At 45.5% G+C, this 27249-nt stretch overlaps 1 long non-coding RNA gene across 1 annotated transcript in view; it reads right to left on the minus strand.

Annotated features, from left to right (window-relative positions):
- Positions 1–431: 431 nt before the first annotated feature.
- LOC109278741 (uncharacterized) overlaps positions 432–27249 on the minus strand; it is a 262941-nt gene continuing 236123 nt past the window's right edge. Inside the window, exon 5 of the long non-coding RNA XR_002085815.2 lies at positions 432–543. This is a non-coding gene — a long non-coding RNA (uncharacterized LOC109278741). The remainder of the gene's footprint in view (positions 544–27249) is intronic.

Raw genomic sequence — 27249 nt, forward strand, 5'->3', positions numbered from 1 at the left:
TTCTTTTTTTTTTTTTTTTTTTTTTTTTTTTTTTTTTTTAAAGATCCTATTTCTTAAAAACTTAAGGAAAATGGGCTATGAAAGAAACTTGTCCCCATTTGTTAGGGCTTTTTAAGGATACTGAGAACCTTCTGATGGTACTTTAGGGGAGAGAAACATGTAGTACTTAAGAGAATTGGCTTTGGAATTGGACTGCAACTTACACTGAGCTCTGCCCCTTACCAGTTATTGGAACTTGGGCAAGTGATGCAAGGTCTCAAAGCTTTAGGTAAGTCACTCCTGGGAAGTTTAGACTATTAAATGAGATTATAGGAGTTTAGCACAGGATCTGGCACTTATTAACCACACAATTTATCTTAGCTATTTTATCATTACCATCTTTACTTTGATTCACTGACATGAGGAAACTAGAACAAAGCACCATAACATACCTCTTTTCTTGATATCAGCAATGTCTGGACACAGATGTGGTGAGATTGTTAAGGAATTTCCTTGTGCCAGGTGTTAGGTTTTCAAAAACCAAAGTCACAGACCCAGGCACCTCTGTAAACACACATGAAAAAGATTCGGAGTAAAATCATCTCCAGGGAGCACAGTTTCATTGACAGCAATCTAAATGACACCTTAGGGTTTGGAAAAGAAGTTTAGGTTTCTCCTGGGGAATGTGAAAACAGGGACACAGAAAAACTTGGGTTGCACTGGTTTCTTTCTGCAACTGCTATTTGAAATTCACTAACGACCAGCTCAGATGTACAGCAGGGTTTACAAAGAATGAGCTCCTGACTTCCCCCTTAATCTGCTAAGGGGCTGTGGGCTTTCGAAATCATTTTGAAAGGAGACACAAATTTAGGCCAGAACTTATTGGCTGACTGATGAACCTCCTGTAAATCTTCAAGCAAACAGAAGCTGATTTTGAATCCATTCAGAAAACATTCTTCATTTGATCCCCCTAAAACCTAAGTTATTTCAATATAATTCAATCGAAGTGAGGCAGCTGTCCCAGAAATCAGAAAAAGCCTCCTTGTTTCATGTTGGCTTAGTTGTTCTTCTGCTAAAGAAATGAACTTGAGACTGCGGACACCACATCCTGAGCCCCACTCGGGGACTTCACACAGGACAGCTAGGGCAGCATGGCTCCCAGACTGTGCTTTGGAGCCAAGCTTTGGAGCCAAGACGAAGAATCTGAACCAATAAAACAAAGGGTTGGAAGCAGGGGAGGGGACGGTGCTGACTTCTTTCTAGGGCAGAACACGGAGGGACGTGACCTCAGGAATATCAGGCCATTAAGATGAGGCTTCGGGGGACACTTGGGTGGCTCAGTCGGTTAAGCGTCCAACTTCAGCTCAGGTCATGATCTCACGGTTTGTGAGCTTGAGTCCCGTGTCAAGCTCTGTGCTGACACCTCAAAGCCTGGAGCCTGCTTTGGATTCTGGGTCTCCCTCTCTCTCTGCCCCTCCCCCACTCACGATCTGTCTCTGTCTCAAAAATAAACAAACATTAAAAAAATACCCCAGAAAATGAGGCTTCAGAAACTGCCCAGGAAGTTGCACAAGGGAGGTGACCTTTAAGAAAATGACAGGACTATCTCAATTAGATGCTCTTCTTCCGCACAATTACTGCTAAACCTGTATTAGATCCACGTTCCCTGCATATGAGAAGCTGCTCCTGCGTCAGGGCGGACAACAGCCAAGGGGAAAATGACCATCCTTAGGTGAGCCTGAAGAGTCTAAGTGATGGACAGTGAGGGCATAAGAAGGGGGAGTCGCGTGAATAGGTAGTGGGGGCATTGTGGCTGGAGTGGGGAAGAGAGAAGGCCAGCTTCCTAGAAATGTGAGCAGTAACAGGGCCAAGAGAGAGCTTTCTTAGCCCAGCAGACAAGCTTGGAACATGCCCCCATTTTCAGGTCTTTGTGTGGCTCCTAAGCACACTGAACTCAAGTCTGCAGTGTAGATACAGATTGCTGGAGGCTATTGTTTTTCCCAGATGTTCTTCCACTGAATAACAGTGCTCAGGTCCATAAGAGAACGTGTTCTAGAATGCTTATTATAAGAATGTTTATAACAGGAGGGAGTTGGGCGGGTGGGTGGGGGGCAGGCATCCCTACTAGGAATGATTGCCCTGGATTACCACAGAGCGCTAAGAAGAAGCGGGCCAGAGGAACAGAGACGTGGTTAGCTCCAGAAGTCAGTCGTACTGTTGAGTAAAAAAGGCAGAAAACAGAACGAAAATGCCTTTTATGTACACCGAAAACATGCAGGAGAAACATCACAACATTCTTCCCGAGGGGACCTTAGAGCCAATCAAGATCCCTCTGTGGGGGGTGGGGGATGAGAGTGAGGGTTCAGGAAGGAGAGGCAAATAATCTCTCAGGGAAGGAGGGGAGAGCCTTGCGTGGTCTCCTCATGACGACTTGCTGCATACTTAACAGAAGGACTGACTCAGATCTGCACCTAATTAAACAGACCAAAGCAGGGAGTGAGAGGGAGCCAGCCGGGCTGAGGGCTGGGCAGATGCCCCAGGCAAGACGGGCGGCTGTGGAAAGGCCTCTCGTTAGGCCTAGGGCTGCCCGGAAATAGAGCCAGTTTGACTGTCTCACCAAGAGGAATGGGGAAAGGGACAGGAGGTGAAGTCAGAGTGAGAGAGGAAGGTGCGTGGCCTCCCTGGGCCAGGGCAAGAGACTCAGATTTTACTGAAAGTGCAATGGGAGGCCACTAAAACATTTTAAGCCAAGGGGTGGCATGCCTTCGTTGACATTTCCGACAGATCATGGTGTCTGCTAAACAGAAGGCAGCAAGAATAAAACCGTTGATGAGGCACTGCAGCAGCCCCAGTGAGACTCGCTGGGGACCCGGACCAAGGCGGCGGCACACGTGGGGGCAAGTGTTGGGACACAGTGCACACAAGCACAACCATGCCTCCACACAAGGCAGGCAAGAAGAGTCAGGTCCTTACAGGGCTCACATTCCTACTTTTCCACAGGGAATATAATCCAGGGTTTCTTCTCTGTTGGGCTTCTGCTGGAAAAACGTGAACGCCCAGGATGCCATGGGCTTCCCCCAGCCCCACCCCCTCTGCCAGGCGCTCTGAGCTTGGTGTGCTCACAGGTGTTGGCCTCCTAGTCCCGGACTTTCCCCAACAATGGAGTCACATGGGTCTCCCTGACTATGTCTATGGTCAGGACGCACAAGAGTGGGACTCTGCAGGTTGGCGGCCTGAATGTGATTCACAGCTCTGCCATGCATTTACTAGCTGTGTGACCCTGGACAAGTTCCTTTGTGTCTCTGTGCCTCAGTTTCTTATGCATAAAATACAGATAATGATAGTACCTATTTCATACTTCGTTAATATGTATAAGACCCCGGGAACAGCGCCTGGCATCAATACGTGTTCTATTAGAGTGTGCCACCATTGAGTACTGTAATTCTTACTAGTGGAGGGTGCCGGTTGCTTTCCCTGCTCCTGCGCCCAGTGACCGCAGCTCTTCCAGCAGGATATTTTCTGGGAAGTGTGAGCCTGGGATCCGGTTGTCCTGCCTCCCCCCTGCACCCTACCTCTGCTCTGAACAACCAACTTGCTAAAAACTGAGGTCATTTTTTGATAAACTCCAAGTTACCTGCATAGCCCAGTGCTTTCCCCAGGAAACAAAAAGTGCTTATTGTAAACAAGACTGAGAATTCTAAAACTTTTCTGAAGTTATAAGGAATGTGTCATCTGCCCCTTCCAAGTATATTTTTATACTTCTCAGAAGACAGCTCAAGAAAAGCAGGCTGCTCAGGCCACCGGATACATTTACATAGGCTTTCCAAGGGGTGGCCACGGTTTCAGCCCACGAAGCACCCTACTTCACATTTACCAGGTACCACAGTCATTTATTACGCTTCTTTATCCCTCTCTTATTATTTTCCACCCAAGCTGATGCTTCCTGGCTGGACTCCCTGTGATTCTAGACAATCTCATTAAAGCACTCACAATAGGTTTGAATGACCTGTAGAATGAACCTTGGCCTCTCTCATTTATTTGCATTTTAAAAGGAAGTTTTTAATTTGAATAGACTTCCAATTTGTTGATTTGAGAGTGGAAAAAAAAAATGCACTTTCCAAATATCTCTGAAATAGGGCTAGGCTAGACCTCCCGGTACCATCTGGCATTCCGACCAGTACCTCTGCCCTCCCTCCAGCCCAGCACCTGCCGTGTCTCCTGAAGACTTCAAGCCCACACAAGGCCTGCATTGGATATTATCTGTGGTGGCCCCATATCCTCTTTGTCCACCTACTTCTCTAGCGATGTGATCTGCCAGGGCCGTGCCTTAGTTCCACACATACCTCTCGCTTTCTGCCCAGGCTTCCCGGATTCGGGACACCTGTAGGTGCAGCCTGGGAGGTGAGGGGCATTGGTACCCCAGGGGGGCAACCCCTGACCAGTGGAGGATGGAACCTATGGATAAATGCTGTTCTGTCTTTCCTGGTACCCAGAATCCTGGTGGGACAGAGTCCCTGTGGCCCATAGTTGTATCCAACTCAGAACTCACCCTTGAATCAGCTGCCCTTCCTCCTGTGTTTCTCTCTCCCGGGATCCCCCCTTCCTGTTTTCTTGGGCCACTTATCAAAAGAGACTCTGCTCTCAGGGCAACTGAGGCTAAAACAGTGCCAAAAGGTCTTCACCTGGCCACCTACTTTTGTGCTGTTCAGGGGAGGATTAATATGGTTACAGACTATGATTCATAAAGCGGAAATTTGTCAGGGTATTTGCAAATAGTTAAGATAAATCCCATTGTTTGAGATTTAATGCAATGAATATTTATTGCAGTTTGCCCAGTGTCAGGTGCACAGCTAGGCCTCCGCCAACGACTCCTCCCAGAGACACGGAGATCCACCCTAGAAAGGAAAGGTAAGCAGATCTCCAGGGCAGGCAGCCACGCCGAGGCTGAGAGTGTGGATGCCAGAGACAGGCTGCCTATGTTCACTTCCTTATCCGTTGCTTTCTAGCAGGGTAAACTGTCTAATCTCACCAAGCCTCAGTTTCTTCCTCCATGAAATGTGGAAACCCTAGGGTCATTATGAAGCCCGAAAGAAATGTATGTGAAGGTGATATGATGCTGCTGACATGTAGCAGGTGCACAACCAATTCTAACTCTGCAGCAAGTTGCTGATTTCCACGGAATGTGTCACTGCCACGAGGGTGGTAGCTGTCAACGAGAGGAGATGGAGAGCAGGCACGTGTGGAGGGTGCTATCCCTCTGCCCAGCCCGGCTCCAGTTTTAATATGAGGAACATCAAAAGAACAATTCAGCCGAGAAAAAGGTAACCACGACTAATCACTTTTGACAGATGTTAAACTTTTGGCCACTTTCTTATTCAAGCAATTTATATCATGTTCCGTGCTCCTCAAGTATGGCATTATGTTTACACATTTAGATGACTTCTGTAGGATGACAAATGTGTTCTTGAATGTTGGAAATAACTTTAACTAAAAAATTTACATTCTCATACATTTTGTACCACACTTGGACTAGTTTTGTTTTAACAACACCTCCTTCTCTCTAATTATCCTAGTCAGTCAAAAGTTCCTTCTACCTTCCTTTTACAATATGTGGCTAATTCCAGGGTGTCTCTGGGAAATTTTCTATCAGCCATTTTGTTAGAGATGGTTAAGGAGAAGGGAGGAGCTCCTAAATGGAAGGGTGAAAAGGGATGGATGAGTAGTGGCAGAAAGGGGATTTTGAGGGGACTCAAGCAGGAGACCTGATATGTGCCTAGTGAGAAAGGAGATGTCTATCTGTAGGCTAGTGAAGCCATCTTGGACATGCTCTGTCCTCCCCCCCCCCCCATTCTCCTGGACACTGCACCTGCTACCAGGTGCTTTGAACCACCCTCACCCCCCTTCATGCCCAGCCTTCTGTTCTTCCCTGAAAGGTTTCACATTGCACCAGCAAAACTGGAGGGCAGACGATCTTCCTTTGCTTCTGCTCACTTCCATTTCTGGACTTCTCTCCAACCTACTATTCTCCCCAGGCAACTGTGAAGATATTTTTGGCTAAGGAGGGCATTCCCAGCACTATGCCAGATGAACAGATGGTGGGTGGGCCAGAGGAATGGTGGGTGGTGGGGCTGGCATGAGGGGCATCTGGCGGTGTCCTTCTGGATTACAGAGAACTGGGAATCTTAAGATCCCTTCCTTCCCAAAATCTGATTGGCTTTTTAAAGACTCCCAGTACCTCTGAAATAAACCAGAGAGTCGGTACAAGCAGATGATTCTCCTTCAGACGAATGGTTTGTTGTATCATTTGTAGGTATAAAAAGATTTATTAACTCATAATTTTATCAAGTAGTAATGTGTGAGTAAATGTTTTAATAAGGTCACTAATTCCATTATAGTATGTTGTGCTTAACAGCCTTTAAAGGTGAAATAAAATTATCAGCTCTTAGTTACTCTCCTCCAATTTTCTGTAGACTTAATGAGGGGTTTTCTGGAAGCCCACGACTCCCCACCTCCTTCCTGTCCCACTACCTCCACAGACCTTTGCTGCATTTAAGACAATATAAAGTGTAGTGCCTCAGAATTAACGTTCTGGGGTAAGAAAGATTAAAATTAGAATCCTAGCTCAACCACTTAGTACTTGTTTGATCTTGAAAGAGTTCCTTAACCCAGCTTAGCCTCAGGATGCTCATTTGTAAAATGGGATCATTACTGTACCTCACACAGTTCCCCCTAAAGAATGCATGGGATCACTAACGCATGGACAATACGAACAAAGTGCTTGGAAGGGAGTGTGAGCTAATAAATGTTAGTGACTGTGTTAGTTGTATATTGCTGTGGGACACATTACCCCAACTCAATCTGCATATAACTAAGTTACATGCCTCTGCTACAAGGTCTCTCAGAAGGCTAGAGTCAAGGCATTGGCCAGGCTACAGTCTGATCTGAAGGTTTGACTGAGGGAGGATCTGCTTCCAAACTCACTTTTGTGGTTATTGGGAAGACTCGTAGCCTATGGGCTGGTGGACTAAGGACCTCAGCTCACCCCGGGCTGCTGGCTGGAGCACCTCTTCAGCTCCTTGTGATGTGGGCCTCTTCCTGGTGTGGCTCAGACATGGCAGCTGGCTCCCATCAGAGTGAGCAAGCAAGAAGGCAAGAGAGGGCCCGCAAGACAGAGGACACAGTCTTTTAGTAACCTAACCTCTGAAATGATATCCCATTACCTTTGCCATATTCTATTTCTTAGAAACAAGTTATTAGTCTTACACAGCATGTAAGGGCTTGCAGTCCAGGTACTTTTGTTTTTGTGGGTTCCTTCCCTGCTGCTCCCCCACTCCCTGTTTAGTCTAGTATACCCACACTTCTCACACTGTCCAGACATGCCAGAGTCTAAGAGCTCCCAAGTGGTTCTCCTGGGATTCATAATGATGTCTCAGGAGATTTGTGTCATTGAAAAAGATAATGGTGTCTGTTTTGATTCTTAACTTTTTAGAGAAAACCAACACATAAAATTACCTATTTTCCCTTTCAAATCAGAGCAGGAGGGCCTTTGAGCATGTAGCATGTGGGGTTTAAGAGTCAAAAAAGGTTGGGAGATGTCACCATGCATATTCATGCCTCCATGATTGCATGGCTGATGCCTCTCTGTTCTGCTTGGTGGATTCATAGTCAGCCTTCAGTGTCAGACTTAGAGGTCACTTTTTTGGGGCAAATATATATTCAAGACCCTCAGGACTTATCCCTTCTTCCCCATGTCTTCTGTTTCCCTATAGCATTTTGAATAACTCCCCCTTCGAGATCTTCTGTTATAGATAGTGCGTATACAAAGTATTCCACAAGATCCTAGGATTCCACATGGTGATGAGGATGGGTGTGACAAGGACTCACTTTCTTAAATGGGTGGTCTTTTCAGTTTGCGTCATCTTCCCTGTCCACAGCCCTTTCTATGGAGACCTTTTTTTGCTCTTGGACCTTGTTGCCCAAACCTTCCCTTCCTGTCCTGGAGATGACTCTTGTCTCAAGGGCAGCTCACCTCATTGCAGGAGTTCTGGACCTGCCTTATCAGAGAACATGCCCAAGTTCATAAGCCAGCAGGTGGTGGAGCTGGGATTCAAACCCTGGTGGTCTCACTACATGGCCTTGCTTCTACTCCCCACACTGTACAGTTCCAAACGCTGGAGGAAGGAGAACTCTTTAAAGCACCTTGTTTTAAGTCCTTTGGGTGCTGACAGTCAGGAGCTTCAAAGGCGTGAGAAAAACATGGGATTTTTCCATGCTTCAGAACTGTTTAAAAACCAACCCTGAGTCAAAAATGCTTCCCTAAGGAGCATTTGCCAGCAATTCTTACTGTCCCTGTCAATCATTCACAAAATCTCTATTTTTCTTGGCATTTTTGTGCAACAAGACATTTGCTAGTGTGACGTCACTTGGGTTTTTTGCCATCAGAAGTGCCCTCACACCTTGGGCTTACTACAGTTGATTGCACATTTGTATCTCAATTATAGATTGTGACTTTCCTGTATATTGAAGACTTTCTCTAATCCAAACAATAACAACAACAACAACACCCAGACAATTCAGAATGGAATTGGACCACTGTCAGGTTTTTTCTGCCTGGCACAGCCTGCTTCTTTAGGGAATGGTACTTCTCCCATGTCAGGTGATCCTGGTGGGACTATCCTTTGAAGTACCTTAATCTAACCCCTCCTCCCCCCAATACACAAAGACCCATGCCCTTCTGTATGTCAACAGTTATAGAAGTGAGCACAAGACCTAAGCGAGGCCAATCAGAATTGCCTGGATTGATAAAAAGAAGTTGGGAAAAAGAAATTCCCTTGTTGTTCAGTTGGGAATAAATAAATCTGTTCCTGGGGAGACTTCTTCCCTGCCGGGTGGAGAGAGCCAGGCTGCTGAAAGAAGCCAACAGGGAAGCAGGTCTGAAGCCAGAGAGAGGGACAGAGACTTCATATACTGATTGAGCTCTTGAATCCAGTGTCTGATGCTAGACCCACCCTGAAATTCCCAGCCATGTATGCCAATACAGTACTTTTTATCCCCCAAACTAGTTATAATTGAGTCTTTATCATTTGACAGCCCAAAGTTGGGTTTTTAAAAATTGTTTAACATTTATTTATTTTGGGGAGAGAGAGAGAGACAGGCAGAGAGAGAGGGAGATATAGAATCTGAAGCAGGCTCCAGGCTCTGAGCTGTCAGCACAGAGCCCCACATGGGGCTTGAACCCACGAACTGCAAGATCATGACCTGAGCTGAAGTCAGATGCCGAACTGACTGAACCACCCAGGTGCCCCCAAAGTCAAGTTTAAGGTAGAGGTCAGAGATGGCAAATCAGATTCAACTAACATGCAAACAGCAGCAGTTGCCAGATAAAACACAAGGTTTTCCATTACATTTAAATTGCAGAAAACTAACAAATACTATCTTGGTATAATAGTTTTAGTATACATATTTAGTTTAAGCATGTCCCAAACATTACATGGGATATACATATACTTAAAAAGTTGTATTTTTATTTGTTTAATAAATAGCAGTGGTGGTTGCTTGTAACACTGTGTTGAAGATTCTGAGGGCAAGTTTAGCCTCATTGGGAAAAAGTATGATTATTGATTAATGATGTCTGTTCCATGCGTGGAAATAGGGAGAAGTGGCATGGGTGCCATGAATATAGCATCCTTGGTTTATCCCAAGTGTTCCAAGTGTTTAAACATGGTTTTTTTTTTTCCTGCAGTCTTGGGCAATGCAATGGTGTTTTAATAATAAGTAATAGTAGCCACAATTTACTAAGTCTCTTTAAGAGCCTTACATATGTCATCTAATCGAACCCTCATGACAATATTTTACTGGCTCTTTTTCACAACTGAGACTCAAGATAAGTTAAATTCACACAAACAGTAAATGGCAAAGCTGGGATTCAAACCTGTGTCTATCTGACACCAAAGCTCATGCTTTTTCCAATTCATCATTCTGCGGCAGGCAAATATTGTCCTAACAACATAGACGCAGAAGTCATCTTAAAATGCTATTTTACAAATTGCTACATAAACACTTATAAATCCAGTTCTTGGCCCAAAATGGTAAACTGTCCTTTCACGACAAAGAGCAGTGCTTCGACAACAAACTAGAGCCTCGTACGAGGCAGTGTTTTGGCAAACGGATTTCAACAGTTGACACCAGAGTAGTGCCAATTGTGAAAAGTGGCTTTAGGCTATAAATGACTATGTACAACCAGCATTATGACAAAGTGGGAGGGGATCTGTTTAATGTGTAGCAGGCGATGGCTAGGTGAGCCCCACATGAAATTTCAAGTTGACTATTTATGGGGCTGGAAGGCATATGTTCCTTGATTATTTGCATGAGCTGCTATGTACGAGAGCATTTGTGTTTTGGTAGATGAAGGGGGAAGAAAGCATTTTAGTGTGAATATATGTAGCTTTGTTTTTTTTTTTTAACTTTTCATGTATTCGTTGTTCAATGTTTTTTGAGCTAGGATATAAGATAAAGAGATGGTAGACAGGTAACAATGCAGGGGATAGGATGGCATGTAGTCCCTATTTTATCCCTTGGGTACAAAGCAGGAGAGATAGAAGCTGAAGGAAAATGGTATGATATGGGCATAAGCAATGCTACACAGGCCTGGTGGAAAAGAGAGGCATGGTGCCCTGGAAGGCCATGATTTCTGCTGTGTGGGGCTACCCTGCACCTCTCTGGGACCTTGAGGACTGGAAGCTTGGGAACCACTTAGGGAACCAGCACCACTGGCCTGAACATCTTCATCCTCAGGAAAAGTCTAATTAGTCCTTGCAACCGCATGACTTCCTGAAGCCACTGCCTGTGCAGAGAATATTGACTGGGTGGGCCAGCAACAAGTGGCATGTGACAAGCTGACAGAGAAGTCCGTGAGCACATGATTCTTAGAAAGGAGGGCTTGAGGCTCATGGGAACAGGATGTCTTAAACTATTTGGGTTAATGAGACATCTTATGTGTCTACACACCAAGAAGGCCTGGGGGACACCAGTTTATAAGCATGAAGACTAACTAGAGAGAAAGGAGAGAATAAATAAAAAAAAGTTTGGACAAAAATAGAGGCTTTAATAACCTCAACAGACACAAGAGGATCTAAATGCTCGATGAAGGCAATTCCAACCAATAAAGGACGGGAGAAATCTAAGAAGGAAAGCATAATTTCCTGTTTTTATCGGATCTTGGGGGGAATAACTGTCCTCATCTTCCTTGCATCTGTTTTGCAACCCATGCCTGACCTTGGTGGTCGTCTCTAATCCCGGGGACAGCTGGAGCTTTGTTACCAAGTATTAGGAATCTCTATCCCATGTCCCTTTCCTTTTGCCCCTTCTCATAGGATGGCTGTCACCTTTGGGGTGTTCTATTTTAAGACTGTGGATCAGAAGGGACCATTAACATTTCTCTGTGATTCCAGGTTATCCCTGGGGTACTTCTATTTTTTTTACTCTAACTCTTATGATGGGATCAATATTTCATTGTGCTTGTTGCACAAGAGTCCTTTATCTGTATTATTAAGCTCCATTTCCACAAATGCTCTATGTCCCCAAATATGGCTCATATTGGGACCTGCTGGGCCCATGTCCCTTTAGACTTATCAGCTAAGCACAATAAGCATTTCTGTGAAAGAAAAAAGGAAAAACTTAAGTCAGTCAATAGCTCACTACATTTAGAGCAGAACTGGGTTTTTGCAAGCTTGAAAGGACTATTTGCATTTACAACAGCAGGAAAAATTAAGAAGTGGGGCATTTCTCAAGATTTAGAGCCACATCATGAGCAAAACATCAGTTTCCACCAGATACTTTCTGAAAATACCTTACCTTTCTTAATATCACCCACCAGCTTTCTGGAGCTGATGGAATCAAGTACACACTGTGGGTCTGATATTTAAGGTCCTCTGGGCCCACCGTTCAGCCCTCAGCTTCCTTTCGTGCCCTTCACAGTTAACAAGTCAATCTGTTCAGCATTACCTGAACTTCGCTGTGTCTGAGACTTTTCTGGACCTTTCCTTCCACCTGGGTGGTCAGTCCTCTCTACGCATCAAGGTCCAGTTGAATGCCACTTCTTCCACTGGACCTTTATGATGTCCACAGCAGGAAATTCACCGTTCCTTCCTTGGAATGTCTATAGCACTGCCTCACAAGTGGGTCAGGAACACATGTTTTATGCTCTTTCCCTGGCTACCTTATCTCCCCGCCCCCCCCCCCCCCCCCCGTAGACTGTAATTTCCATAAACATGAGCCACATCAATGTCTTCTTTGTGTTGCCCCCTGCTCCCCACCTATTCTTCAGCGAAAGAAAGAAAAGAAGAACCATCCTCGTGGATTTGGGGATATTATCGGTCAAGTCCCTTTTGTCTCTGGAAAAGTTAGATCTGGATCACCTGCTGGTGCTACAACGTGACCTCTCCCCCCTTTGCACAGGACTTCCTTGGTGGGATGTGAGGGCGTGTGACCCCAACCTGTGTCCTTTGTTGAGAGGGGCAGGTTGAACAGATTCAGTACACAGAGGCTACTTTGCAGGGTTCTCAGAGCTGTGAGGGGGTGAAGGTGTCAGGACATCTGCAGCCCCGTTCCTAGATTTGTGGCTCCTGCCTGAGTCTTCTGCCTTTGGCCTCCCTCACTTTCCACCCCAGACCTGCTGGAATCACCACCTGCCAGACCATCAGTTCACCTCAATTTAGGACCAGCTCCAACTCAGGGGCAATGGGCAAAAAGCATGGGCTCTAGGTCCTCTTTGTTTCTGCACTGACCCAGGCACTGGCTAATGCAGTCCCTGGAGTCTCAGCTCTGTCCTTTCAGTGATCTGTTACAAGAGGGTGTATCCATGTTCCTTGCCTGTTCCAAGTACCTGTCCTCCTGGCCTAATGGGGACCCCACCCTCTTAAATAATCTGATTCTCTTTATCTATCCCCTAGTCCCACTGTCTGGGCCCTCATTACCTCTTATCTAGACTACTGAATACACCAGCCTGATTGTCATTCCTCCATATGGCAAAACCAGACTGTGCCTGTCACTCTCCTGCACCAGCCCCTCAGTATTACCCCATTACCTACTGAAGAAGGTACATATTTCCTGCCATGGCTCACAAAACCTGCAGGAACCTGCCCCTTCCAGTCCTCCAGGATTAATGCCTGCCATTCCTTGCCTGAACTTTAGACTCCAGTGCCCCCCTGCCTCTCCTGTCACTTCTTCCCTGTTTCTCTTATGCTGTCATCTTTGTCTCCAGCTATCCTTCCATGCTTAATGCTTCTTAGTTTGGTCAACTGTCATTTTTTAAATTTTTATTCCACTGAAACATTTCCTGATGACAATCAGCCAGGCCAGGTTAGAACAGATGCCCCTCTTTTGTGTTCCTTAGTATATCATGATACATGGCTCTGGTAGGCCAACACTTAAGACCCCATCTAGAGCAGGGTTCTCCCAAAATCTTGCTGTCTGAGTTACTGCTAAAACATACACATGTCATCCCACATGAACATGCTATGCGTCACAGAACACAGTCTTTGCACTGCCAATGCAACGAAGGCAAAAATTCCAACTCTGACTTCTTCCGTACCCCAAACACAAAAGGACCTTATAAAATGTTCTAAGATAAAAGAGTATGGAGGGCGTCAGTGGGTGGCAAATACCATAGATAAAGACATTTCGGATATTGGAGACCAGCAGTAAGAGTCATGAAAGGCACTATTCAACAGAACTGAAGGAAAGGGAACCAGTAAAGTGGGTGGGCTTGAGATACTCTCTGCAGAACTATGTCCCTTAAGCCCAAACCAGAATGCTCCATAACTTGAGCTAACTCCTCTACAGGCATATGTGTTAGCTAGAAGGGAAACCAAAGGGAGGGATAGGACCTTCCTAATATAAACACATTGTTACTATCAGAACACAGATGCAAAAGAAATGGTCTACAGAGCATCAAAACCTTGAGGGATGTGAAGGACAGTGGTCAAGGGTGTACTAAATTCAGAACTAAATGGCTGATCAGCCTTTGACTTCCTTTATACCTCAAGCCAACTGAACCTGAACTTCCCACCCGCTTTTGTGAATGTCTTTTGTAATACTGGTCTAATACGAGAGACGCAATAAAGTGCTCCTCTCCGATTTACCACTACAGAAGACAACACAGTCTCTTTGGGGCAACTCAAGATTGCCCCCTTCTTAAGAAGGGTGGAGAGTCCCATCTACCACCTTCTTTCCAACACGTCTCTCCCACTGGGGCTTGGAATTCCAACTGACTTATTCACCATCAGTAGGGTACTGGAGATTAAGTTAAATTAGGACTTAATGGGTTCTAAACTGCCCCGCTGTGGATTAGACCACGGCACTAGTTCTTGATTTAAACGGTAAATTGGATCGCCATTTGCCAGGACGGTGATTTGTGCTTTGGCAACCATCGCAGATCCATAAGTAAACTAGTAGATTTCCCTGACACAGTAATCGGCCTTACTGTCTAGAGTCTTCACACATTTTTCTTATAGGTTGAATTAATACAGAGAAGCAGGATGGTTGATGGTTTCATTTGTTGTACCATTAATGAAACATAAAACAGATGTGTGAAACACTGTCTTAGTAATAGAAACTGCATTACAAATTATTTATCTGCAGAAATCATGTCCTGAGCGTAAGGCGGGAACAAATGTAGTTTTTCTCTTGACAGTACTAGGTCAAACTATATTAAAAAACCTATTAAGCATAAAGTCTCCTGCTGCAGTTAAATATAAAACACAATTTGTTCCCTCTGTCCAGCGCAGCATTAAAATCTTGTAAAATCAACAGTACTTTGGACCCACTTGCTTGTGACTTTCCCTTTCTTTTTTCCTGGTCACTTCCCAGGTGATTCATCATCAGAAGAGAAGAGAATGAGGGAAACATATGCACTCTCTCGCATTCTCCCTGTGAAGACCAGACTGGCAATAAAAGGTCGTAGGAAGAGGTGGAGTCCACCAGAAAACCTTGGCAGCTGACTCCCTGGTGCTGAGAGAATGTGTCCATCACCTCGATTTTCATCCTTTAATATGCAAAGGAAAACACTGCGGGCTGAGGTCGAGAGGGAATACAAAACAGCCTTCTAAAGAAAGGCTTGGCAGTACCACAAGGGAGGGGTTGTAAATTGCAATGATTTTCTTGACTTGGATCGTTAGGGAGGCTGGAGAGATCGGGTACTCAGGTTAAGTTATGTTCTTGGGCACCAGCACTCATCCGCAGCACCTTCCTCAGGAAGGGAGGGTAAAGGAGAAGTGGGAGGGAGGGTGAAAGTGACTCAAGGGGTTCTGCAAACCATACCCTTCTAGCACCTTCCCTCAGTATCCTTAGCAGCTACTCAAAGCATCATGTGACATCTTAGCAGGAGTGGGTGCAGGGACATTTGCCAGGTGGTCCTCCCAGCTCAACCGTGCATCTTTCCCTGGGCTCATACTCCTAGAACTTGCCTTGAAATTCTACAGTCTGGTGTCATGCATGGTAATTCCTAACAAGCTTGACATGTTCACTTCCCAAACATGGGATCCAAGGGTTCTAGTCTCAGCCTCCAAGGTCCAGTGTGGGCCACCCATGAGCCATTGTGAGGCTCTGCTTGCTAACCTGTGCTCAGGACCACTCTACTGTGACAGCCTAGGGCCTTGTACATGAATGAGGGGAAGGATTTAAGCTCAGTGCATTGCTACTGCAGCCTAGGTGAAGAAGTTCAGGGAAGGCCAGAGCATTTCACCCAAAAGGGGGCGTGAGTAAACAAAGAGATGGTTAGAGCACTTTAGGTATGTTAAAAAAAAAAAAAAGATTAAAGTAAGGAAAGAAAGGAGGAAGGGGTGGCAGGGATGGGGGAGAGAGACCGTGTGTTAACCATTTTAAGAATAAAATCTCCTTTTTGATAATGTCTGCCATTCACTCATTATTAGCTTTATTACAAATACTTTCACAGTTAAGTGAGAGCCTACAATGGAGGGTAAGAAACTACTCTGCACCAATTGCCAAAACCCATGTTTCACTATCAACAATAATTAATAATCCAGGCAATGGCACTAGCAATCCCTGTAGCAAAAGTCCTTCTCTTGTTGCCTGGACTTTTCCATACAAGCACAAGAGCACAGGAAAAGAAGCAGAAGAAAGGACAGTGAAGGAATATCGTCAGGGAGCAGAACAGGACTGGACTGAGGTGTGGAGGCCAAAGCCTGAGTGGCTAGTTGTGCTGTTTACTCTTGCAAGCTTTAAGATCGCTAGCTACCCACAGGGCCACTGAGGCTATAAGCAAATTCTTTGATATGTATTTGTTCTGGCAATTTAGAGGGTTTAAAAAGTGTTTATTAGTCTCCGTAAGAAAATAAGTTCTGGGACATGAACTCTAAAATCTTTGCTAATGTGTGCAGAGAAATAAATCTCACCAAGTGTCACATATGACCTGGGGACAGCAGTGTTTGGGGGGCAGTGGGTCACAGTTGTCACGGGGAGGGGGGGAAGGCAAAAGTGGGCTTGGGAATAAAAGCAAAGCAGATATTTTGATCCAGACAGATTTCTCCTGGGGCTCGACTCGTGGGCGGGTGGTACCTTTCAAGGCTGGATAAAAGATACTCTGGAAAGGCATACACCTTGGAGAAAACCCAGCATGGGTGCTGGGGCAAAGGCGGCTGCTTTCACTGGGGTGGAGGGCACCACTCCCAATCCGCAAAGTCATTGAATGTTGAGCAAACGGGAAAGGTAAAGGTTCTTTAGAATCATTAGCACAGAAGGGAAAAGATTGCAGTTTACTGAACCACGAAAGATGGTCTGAAATCACCCTTCCTCACATACTGCTGGTAACCCAACCCAGCAGGTAAGAAGGCAAATCCTCCCTGCATGCAAAATAAAGGCTGAAATATTCCACAGACAGCTGGAAGCTTTTTTTCCCCAACTCTGTGTCTGCTCAACTAGAAACAAGCCTGTTGTCAGTGATGATCCTTTCTATAAAAGCTTCTCCAAAAACTTTCCTTTTTGCTTCTTTGACCTATAATCTTTGAGGAGCTGCTTCGCCCCTTACCACTGTTTTGACAACCTAAGCATCAGCTATAAATGCCAGGAGCCTCACAGAGAGTGAATCCTCTTCTGAAGAGATGTCTGATGGGTCTAAACTTCAGCTCTAAACTGCCAGCTTCTGCTCCCCAGCCGAGGAAAATCGATCCCGTTCCTTTTTCAGGAGCAGTGATGTGAATACTAGGCAGTTTGGGTTTAATGGGGTCCCTGGAGTTTGTGGGAGGAGGAGCTGGTTTTTATTTCCCTGGTACTGGGAGTTCACCAGGCATGGCTAATGGGAGGACAGAATGGGGAAGGAGGCCTCCCTCCTGACCGTGCTTTCCTTTCTACTGTGAGTTCCGGAAAAGTTGAGGATTCAGGGCATGTTGATGAAAGGCTGTGACTGTGAAAACCAGTTGGAAGAAATGCCAGCTGAGGTTTGCAGTCTTGCTAGTGACTCCTGGGCTGAAACTGAGATCCTGCTCCTCCACCAGAGAGGATACCCATCCTAATTCCTCTGCCAATAGAGAAAGTCCCAGTCCTCCAGGGACAAAGTCTGAGTCCTTATCTGCATTGGGTTAACAAATCCCCCAGCCTGGCCTGCGTAAGGTCTTGACTTCTCATGGAGGAGCTCCCAGGAGGCAGGGGGTGGTCACAGAGAAGGCTGGAGAGATTGGCCAAGTTTGGAGAACCTCTCAGGCCAAGTGAAGGAATTGAAACTTTATCCCACAGCACATGGAAAGCCACTCAAGAGCACTGAACTGGGGAGTACCACAGTCAGACTGGCATTTTAGGTAGAATGTTGTAGCCACTGAGTAAGGCTGGATTTGAGAGGGACAAGGCAGGGGACAGGGCGATCAGGTATGGATCTCTATTAATAGTTCACAGGAAAGCCTCAGGACTCAGGGATGTCTAACCACCCATTAGGCACTTCCATTTCAGTTTCCCACAACCAAAGAAAACCTATCCTCTTACTGTAAAATTAGGCTCCTCCTAACTTTCCTTTCTTGGTGAATACTTGCCCAATCACCCTACTCAGAAACATGGTAACCGGCCAAGGTATCCTTCATTCCCTCCTTCTCCATATTCTGTCACTGCATCCTATCCATTTTAGCTGCTATCTCAAGTCTTCCTCTCCAGTCTGCTGCTAAAATCATTATTCAAGTTTGGGTCCCCCACCCTGAACTTTGGCAGTAGCCTCCTGAGTTGGGAGGTAGTTGTCCTTGGAAGATCTGCTCTTTGCAAAAGGGCCAAGAAATGAGCAATGTGCACGTGCGGTTGCAGATACAAGGTCCGAAATAAAAAGTCTTATCTGAAAGTCACAGGCTAGGTTAGGTGCCCATTCCCTGCTATCATGGCATTTTCCATGTTTTGTTGACACTCTCTGGTTACATATCTGTCATTCCCTCTAAGTCGGGGGTCAGCAAACCATGGACCAGAGATGGCCTGTCACTTCTTTTTGTAAAGAAACTGTGCGTTGTAATTCATATATTATCTACAGCTGTGTTTTGTGAATAGTTATAACAGAGACTACGTGGCCCACAGTGCCTAAAATATTTCCTACCTGGCCCTTTCAAGAAAAAGTTTTGCAACCTCTGTTCTAGATCATAAACTTGTCAAGGGTGAGGAACTGTGTTAATGTAATTGCTATATCCCTGGGATCTAGCACAGCGCTTGGGACATAAACCTGGCTGTTGTGTGTGTTACACGAGGCGGACAATCCCAGGTGTTGTGACTCAATGGTATTGAGGGTGACAAGTGGCAGCCTGATTTCTTACAGGCATATGAGTAGATGTAGAGAGTACCTTTTTCCCTCCCACATGGTGGTCTCTGTTGTAAATTACTCCATTATTATTATTAACAATGCATAGTTTCCTTTGCTGGTGGAGTTCTAAACACTCAGACTCATCCTGCCCTTGGGGTGGCCCTTTCTGCAACTGTGCACCCTAACAGTGCACCCCATCCTTTAGCTAATGGCTGTGGGTCCTGGCTGCTGTCAGTCCCAAACACGGAGACCAGGTTACAGATTCCTACGAAGTGCTGGCAGTCCTGCTACATTTTTGTAATTGTACTGCTTTCAGTAAGTTTTGATGGTTGAGTCCAATGATTTGGGGAGAAAGATAATGGATTTCTAGAAGCAAAGCATGAGGCCCCCGACTGGTCTGCTGGTCACACCATGTCTTGTCTCTATGTACCAGTGTCGATCACTGCTCCATTCTATGTGTCCAGATCTGTGCCTGATGCGTGATGGGTGCTCCACAAATATTTGCTCATGGAAACTCACTTGAACTGTTTTATATCATCTCTTTTGCCATCCTGCGAGCTGGGTCGTGGTCTCCTCCATTTTACAGATGAGTGAGCTGGACCGGGTAGTCTCTGCCACATAGCTGGTCAGTGTCACCGACAAGATTTAAGTCCAGATCTTTCTGACTTAGAAGCCTGTGCTCTGTCCATAACATTAAGACACAGAATGATAGAAGCTGCATTTGGGGCCTATCATCCCTACCTTCCTTCTTATAGGCTCAGAAACATATAGGAAGACAGATTCCCCAGCTCATCACTTCCCACATTAAATTCCCCATGGTGGGATTTCAGACGCTGAGTTATCAAGAGCCAAGGGTAATTCTTTGCATGAAAACAGTCCAAAGGCCCCTGGGAATTGTGTGTGGCCTGTGCAGATTTTGGCATACTCTCTAAAAATTCCATAGACAGCAACCCCTCTCCCATGCCACTGGAGAGGATCTCTTGCCCCCTAAGGCTACACCGTGTCCCATTCCAGCACAATGGAAATCAAGCAATTGAGCCGTACACCGGCTTTTCAAAAGGCTCCAGTATAATGTACCAATTGTGTCTTAGGCAACAATAACAAAGGGAAAAACTCCCAGCCAACTTCCTTCACATGACTGGACAGAGAAAACAAGCAAACACACAACAGACTGAGCCTGCCCCAGCTGTCCTCCCTGAGAGGGCAGGTTCTAGAATCACTGCTTGATCCTCTGTGGCAGAAATTGGATGAAGATTGGAAACTTCCTGCTACCTAATGCAGCAAGTGAATCTAGTTTGTGATTTTTATTCCCTTCGCTCTGAGCTCTATTTACGGACGAACTTTGGTGTCACATCCATTTCCAAAATATATCATTAAGTAGCAAAACCCACCTCTGCAGGTGAGATTAAAACTGGTCATGTGGAGGTTTCTACCCATGTTTCTACTCGGGTTGAAAAACCAGACTTGGTGCTTTTCCTCTTCTAAAGATAATCTTCACTTTAATGGGCTACAAAAAGCAGCCTGCCAGCAAAAAAACACACAAACATTTATTAAAGCCTCAATAAATAGTAATTCACTGAAGATAAGATTTTTCCTCCTGAAAGTCTAAACGCCTTCTGAAAATTATTTCAGAAATATGTTGCTCAAGGATTAAAATAGAGTGCTTAAGTCTTCTGTTGCTCACGTTCAACTTGGTTTTCCCTTGAGAATATTAAACCAAACAGAGAAAAAAAGCTACCGAGCTAACTAATGTGAGATCTGATGCATCAGATCCCTAGGAGAGAAGGAAAAGAGGTCTGCAAGAGCCTTCCTCTTCTCTTCCCTCTCTCACTCATTCTTTCTGCTTTCTTCCTTTTCATTTGGCTACAGGCATGGTTTCTCTGGCTCCCAGGACCTTGCAAGGAATACCAAGCAAGAGTTTAGGTGATTCTCACGATGGGGGAACCTTCATTTGTAAAAGCTGGAGGAGAAGGGCTGATTGGATTGGAAATGCAGGTTGCAAATCTGGGGTGGTCTGGGTGCCTCTGGAGCCTAGTGAGCTCTCCCCAAGCATCACTCCTGCTCGGAGCTCATCAGAGAGCCCTGGACTGGGGAGGGCGGGACAGGCAGGCAGGCAGGCAGGCAGGCAGAAAGCCCTAATAACCACATCCTTCACTATGCCAGGTCAGATTTCCAGCACAGCAGGAAATCCCCAAGGAGCCTGAGACTACTTCCCCATGTTCTTAGACATGGTCATTGGAACCAAAGGACAAGAATGTTAAGAGGAATCTCAGGGACCACTTAGTCTAAGCTCCCTGCTGCACACGTGCTTACAATCTCTTCCACTTCAAAAGTTTCCTGTTACTTTGCGTGGTTTACCAGCCACGTCCTTAGCTTGCACCTTCCCATCATTGCCAAACAGATTAAAAGGTAGCCTACATCCCCTCTCCCTGTCCTTCATCTTTCTGTAATCCAGCTCTTACGTATCATTTCTGGAAATGGCTCATTGCAAAGTCATCAATAACCCTCCAGTTGCCCAAACCAATGAACGCTTTCCCAGTTAGCGCTTACATTTTCACCCCTCCGATGTCGCTCGCAGCTCCTCTGGGAAACTCTCCTCTCCTGGCTTTGGTGACCCCTTCTTTAGTTCTCTGAGCTTCCTGACATCTCCTACTCAGTATCTTGATGGTTCTTTCACCAGGTTTTTCAATGCAGCTTTGTCCCCAAGCTCTGTCCTTGGCCCTCTTCTCTTTTTACTGGGTGCATTCTATTTGGCTGACCTCATGTGCTCATCACCTCTACGGATGGCTCTCATGGCTGTGTCACTAACTCAGACCTCTCAGCTCTGAAGCAGCTGTCTTCCTGCCATGGCACCTGCACCTGGCTGCCTCTTAGGTGTCTCCAACACGACTGGTCCAAAGCAAAAATCGGTAGTCTCTACTGATTCCCCCACTCAGCCTTCCCTCCGTGTCTTTCTATCGCCATCAGTGTATCCAAACCAGAATCTTTGGGGGTGACCTGACATCTGCTTCTCCTACACATCCCCACATCTAAAATTAATCACCAAGCTCTTCAAATTCTTCACTGTATGACTCCTCGACCTCTTGCACTGCCACTACGTTCTATGTCTTACCTGCCCGGTCGCATCCTTCTCCCTGACCTCCCTACTTCCATCTCCTGCCTCTCCAACCCATTCTCCATAGACAGGTTGGAGTTATCCTACACACATTGATGAGCTCAGGCAACTTTCCTGTTTAAAAAGCCCTTGATGGTTCCTCATTGTCTATAGGCAAAAATGCAACCTCCTCAAACCGACATAAAAGGCTCTGATTATTCAGCTCCTTCCTGCATCCTGACCTCATTGCCGGCCACTTGTCCCCTCTTACAGTCATTCTAAGTTATGCTTAGTTTCTAGCATTTCTCCTACAGTTCTTGTCCCTCTGCGTTTGCATACATTATTTTCTCTGCCTTGAAGGCTCTTGACTCCTTGGTAAGTACAAGCTCATCCCTAAGGTTTGCTCAAACACCTCTTCAGTACACTCTTTGTGGGTCTCCCTCTACCAGAGAGTTCACTGCTTTGTTCTCAGTATTTTCATAACATTTTGACTCTGTCGTTCTTAGCACCTCTTTCACAATTTTTTTGTAATTATTTATTTACAAGACTGTTTCCCTAGCTCAAACGAGCTCTCTGAGGGCAAGGGCCTTGCCTTCTTTACCTCTTGAATTTCTGACACTTAGTAGCCCTTTGTAAATAGAATTGGAAAATGGCTGAGAAAAAGGAGGCTCAGAGAGGTGAACTGGATTTTTCCAGTCACACAGATAGTTACTGGCAGTTTCTGGGCTGGAATCATGACCATCTGACTGTGCATTTGTGTCCTGTATACTGTCCAGTGGCTGGGACCTGAAATCCAACGGTCACAGGGGGCTGTGGGTGGGTGGAGAGCAGGAGACAAACCCATCCACTGATAGCATAGTGGATACGGTGCAGCAGACAGAAGCTGGCACCTGGGGGAATCTCTGGTTGTCAATGTCGGGGGCATGCACAGGAGGAGATGGAAGAGTATTAGCCGTGCAGCATAGAGCCACAGCAGAGAACCCAGGAACAGACAACCTTCAGGAAGCCAAGAGGAGAGGTACTCAAGGAGGTGGCGTCAGGTAAACTCATCAGGAGGCACAAGGGCTCTATATCAGTCAGGGTTCTGCAGGGAAACAGGACCAACAGTGCATCTATATTTGTGCCTTTATCTCTACCTCTGCATCTAGAAAGACATTTATTATAAGGTATTGGCTCACTCAATTATGGAAGCTGAGAAGTCCCACTATCTGCCGTCTGCAGGCTGGAGTTCCAGGAAAGCAGGTGCTGTAGTTTGAAAGCTTGAGAGTCAGAGAGCCGAGCGGTACAGATTCCAGGCTGAGTCTAACGACCTGAGAAGCAGGAGTGCACAGGGCAGAAGATTGTGGTCCAGACCAAGGAGTCAGGCAGAGAGCGAATTCAACCTTCCTCTGCCTTTTTGTTCTTTTCAGGCCCTCAATGGATTGGATGATGCCCACCCACAGTGGGGAGGGCCATCTGCTTCGCTCAGTTCACCAATTCAAATGCTAATCTCTGCCAGAACACCCTCACAGACACACCCAGAAATAACGTTTAACCAGATATCTGAGCATCCCATGGCCCATAAACTTATCTATCACAAGCTGCTGGGATTTGAGAGGTAGAAAGTCAATCCCTGAGGATCCTAACAGCCAGATGAAGTCAGGGTCCTGATCTTAGAACCCAGAAGCACAGGCTGGGTATCAAAAGAAGGACTTGGGCACAGGTAACACGACGGGAAGCCAGTTTCCAGAATCAAGTTACAAAACAGAGAACACAGGGAGGGAAGTAGAGAAGGGTGGAATCTGTAGCATCCTTGCTTCTCAGCTAGGTCACACTCTAAAAAGCAGGAATTTTCACAACAGACAATATATTAAACATGCTCCTGTATTGTATTTCCACATTTTCCCTCCCCAGGGTCCTTTTCCTTCATTTCCAGATGCATTTTTCAGTGTTCATTAAAGACCAACTGGTACTGACTTTGGATTATGGGCCAGTGCCACCAATTTTTTGAGAGAGAAGAGTGCTCATAGTGCAAGGTCTGTTTAGAACTTGGAAGGTCAGCAGCTCCTCCCAGGAGCCTCTCTCAAGGGCGGTCTGAAGCCTGTGTCTGGGAGGACGCCCTTGGGCTGGGCTTCAGGTTTTCGTATCTGCTCACTTCTGACCTGGCCTCAAAAAAGGTATTAAAATGCACTTCAACTCTTTATTTTTCCTGGCCCAATTAACCAAAGTGTTTAATAAGTAACAGGGATGTTTCCAGTAATTTAGCACTTCATTAGTAATTTGTTCCATTATAATATGTATCACCAAAATCAACTCAATTCAGACAACCATTTGCTGCCTTCACCGAAGATAATGACTTCTAATTTCCATTACTGGAGCATCTTATAAACCTTTTAAGTGGTTCACTACTCTTCATTAAGGTGTATCTCAAAAAGATTTTGGACCTTGCAAAAAAGTAAATAAAACCCATGAAAATTGAACCACAGATAGGCAAATAAAATTGAATAAACACACCTCAGGGATACCATACCATGACTGTGTAGGGACAGGCTTTTGTGTTTTTGCATAAAACAAGGTCCATTTCTTGTTAAGTCAGGGAATTTGAATTTTGCCCTTTCAGATACCTGAGGCAGCTAGAAATTTCATTCCTATTTCATGGAGATGAGGGCTTATACAATCAGAGAATGTTATGAGAAGGCATCTAAATATTCTGTAATGCAGTTGAGAAGGATTTTAAAAGTCAACAGACTGTGGGACAGAAATTGGTTCCCATGAAAGCTTGTCCTCTCACTGTGAATGGATGCTGAGTGCAACAGAGCTCTCACCCTTGGGTCCTGGCTTAACATGGACTTTGCCTGTTTGCATTGTGTCTTGTGTCTGCCTCAGAGCACTGAGCACTGAGTACTGGGTTGTGTCTCCCCACAGCACCCAGAATAGCACTGAGCACTGAGTACTGGGTTGTTGTCTGCCCCACAGCACCCAGGACAGTACTAAGCACTGAGTACCGGGTGGGATGGTACCCAGTTGCTTGCCTCCAGCTTGCTGTAACTAACATGAATTAAGAACCCGCACCATGTGCTACCCACTGTACAGAGACATTGAGTGTCACCTCATTTATTCAGCAATTGGAGCTTACGCTTTTAATTTTCTTTTAATGCTTATTTATTTTTGAGAGAGAGAGAGAGAGCGAGCGAGCACGCAAGTGGGGGAGAGGCAGAGAGAAAGGGAGACAGAGTCAGAAGCAGGCTCCAGGCTCCCAGCTGTCAGCACAGAGCCCAACACGGGGCTTGAACTCATGAACAGTGAGATCATGACCTGAACTGAAGTTAGTTGTTTAACCGACTGAGCCACTCAGGCGCCCGTGGAGCTTACACTTGTAACTAGCAAAACTTTTGCTCTCTTATATTAGCTGATTTTGACAGAAATTATTCTGTAATACAAGGTGTTATTTCTTTGTCTTCCAAGCCAAGAGTATTACTTAGATCCCTACACCTAAGGATCTCAATGGGAAGCAGGATTCAAGGTTTGAAGTGATAGCAGGAAGTATGAGAGAGGACGGGATGAAAGGCAAACAGGGAGAGGAGGCAAGATTGGAAGTGGCCTGCAGCCATTTGCTCATTTATTCACTCCACAGATACTTGCTGAGTGCCTACTATGTGCCAAGCCCTGTGTTTTTTGAAGATTTAATGAAGATTTAAAGATTTAATGATGGGCCACTGAAGATTTAATGATGGGCCAGGAAAACATGCTCACTGTCTTCGTGAAGCCTCCAGTCCAGTGGGAAAGTCTGAGCAGGGAATGTACCAGAGTGGAATAAATACTGTGACAGAGGAAAGAGTGGCAAGAGAAAGCAGTGAGGACATATAAAATGAGACAGCTCCCAAAGGGCAACCTGGAGGAAGTCATGTGACTGGGTGCCGAGTAAAGCCTGGCAGAACCTCCTAGTGTGTTAGTGAGAACTGACGAGGTTTGAGTTTAAAACACTGCAGGACTGACATCCTGTTCCCAGAAGAAAGGTGTAGGTGCAGAGACAGGCAAATGTGAAGATCAGAAGGCAACAGAGACACGGCTTTACTTTTCCTATGGGAGCAGCTATGGCATCTAATGGGATCAAGGTGCTATAGAAGTTGAGGCACTCCCCTCTGATGGTGTGCTACACTGGGATTTAAGGAAGGTGTAGCAGGTGTTTTCATGGAGTCCATTATCTGACTCCAGCATTTTTAAACAGTGTCTCAGCTATCTATTTGTGCCTAACAAACCACCCTAAAACTTAACCGCTTAAGCCAGTTAAGCATTTATTCTGGCTCATGAGTGTACTTATCAATTGGGTGGTTCTTCTGTTCTCAGCTGGGTTCACTAAAGTGCTAGAAGTCATCTGGAGGTCAGGCTGACAACTCTGGTGACCTTGGCTGGTCTCTCTCTCATGTGTTGGGGGTTGATCTGGGATGGCCTTGGGTGGGACAAATGGACCTTCCTTCACATGGCCTTGCATCCTCCAGCAGGCTAGCCGGGATGTGTTTACATGTTATGTCAAAGTTCCAAAAGGGCAAGTTAAAGTGTAAAGACCCCTTATGTCCAGGCTCAGAGCTGACATACTATCACTGTGGCCACATTCTTTGGGCCAAAACGAGATTTGAGCAGAGGCAAATAGACTCCACTTCTTCATGGGAGGAACTACAGAGTCATGTTGCAAAGGCGTAAACTCAGGAAAGGGCATGATTGGGCTCATTTTTACAATCCATCCAACAAACAGCACCTTGTGGAAAATGCAGTTTGTCCCTAGTACAACTCATCACGACTCGTGTCTCTGATGTCCTCTAGGCCCCGTCATGAATGGGCATGTCCATTCTTGTGAAAAGAACCCAGGTGTCAGACCCCTCAGGCTTTCCTCAGCCTCCGTTGTACAGGGTCTTGTCTTTCCACTTAAAAAGAATGGAAGTGAGCCAAAATAAGAGCCGTGACCTATTAAGGCTGTTGGTCAGCTTTACTGACCATAATCATCATATTGATCACTGATATAGCTACATCTGCCTTAGTCAAGAGACAGATTCATTGGAACAAGATGGTTGGCAGATTGCCACATCAAGTCAGAGGGCCATGTGTGCTGATGTTCCTTTAATAAACATTTAATACAGTGCTGGGTGCTTAGATGAGCTTGGGGTCACTGTTAATAAAAGCCTGGGCTCAAAGATCTCATATATTTGGCACAAATGTGCCACCAGCCATTGGAATACTTCATGAGTTCCATTCTCATCTCAAGAAATGAAAACCAGTTTTTCTTTGGTGAAGACAAGAGTCTTTCTTCTCTGTATCTTCTGATAGGATCTTTTGTATTTTCAAACTCTGTTCACATTTTCTTTTCTTTACACTAGGAGAAAGATTGCCTTTTCTTCCTCAGTTTCTGCTATAGAAATCT

This window comes from Panthera pardus, unplaced genomic scaffold (genome assembly GCF_024362965.1).
Source record: "Panthera pardus isolate Hobbes unplaced genomic scaffold, ASM2436296v1 HiC_scaffold_12, whole genome shotgun sequence".
NCBI lineage: Eukaryota > Metazoa > Chordata > Mammalia > Carnivora > Felidae > Panthera > Panthera pardus.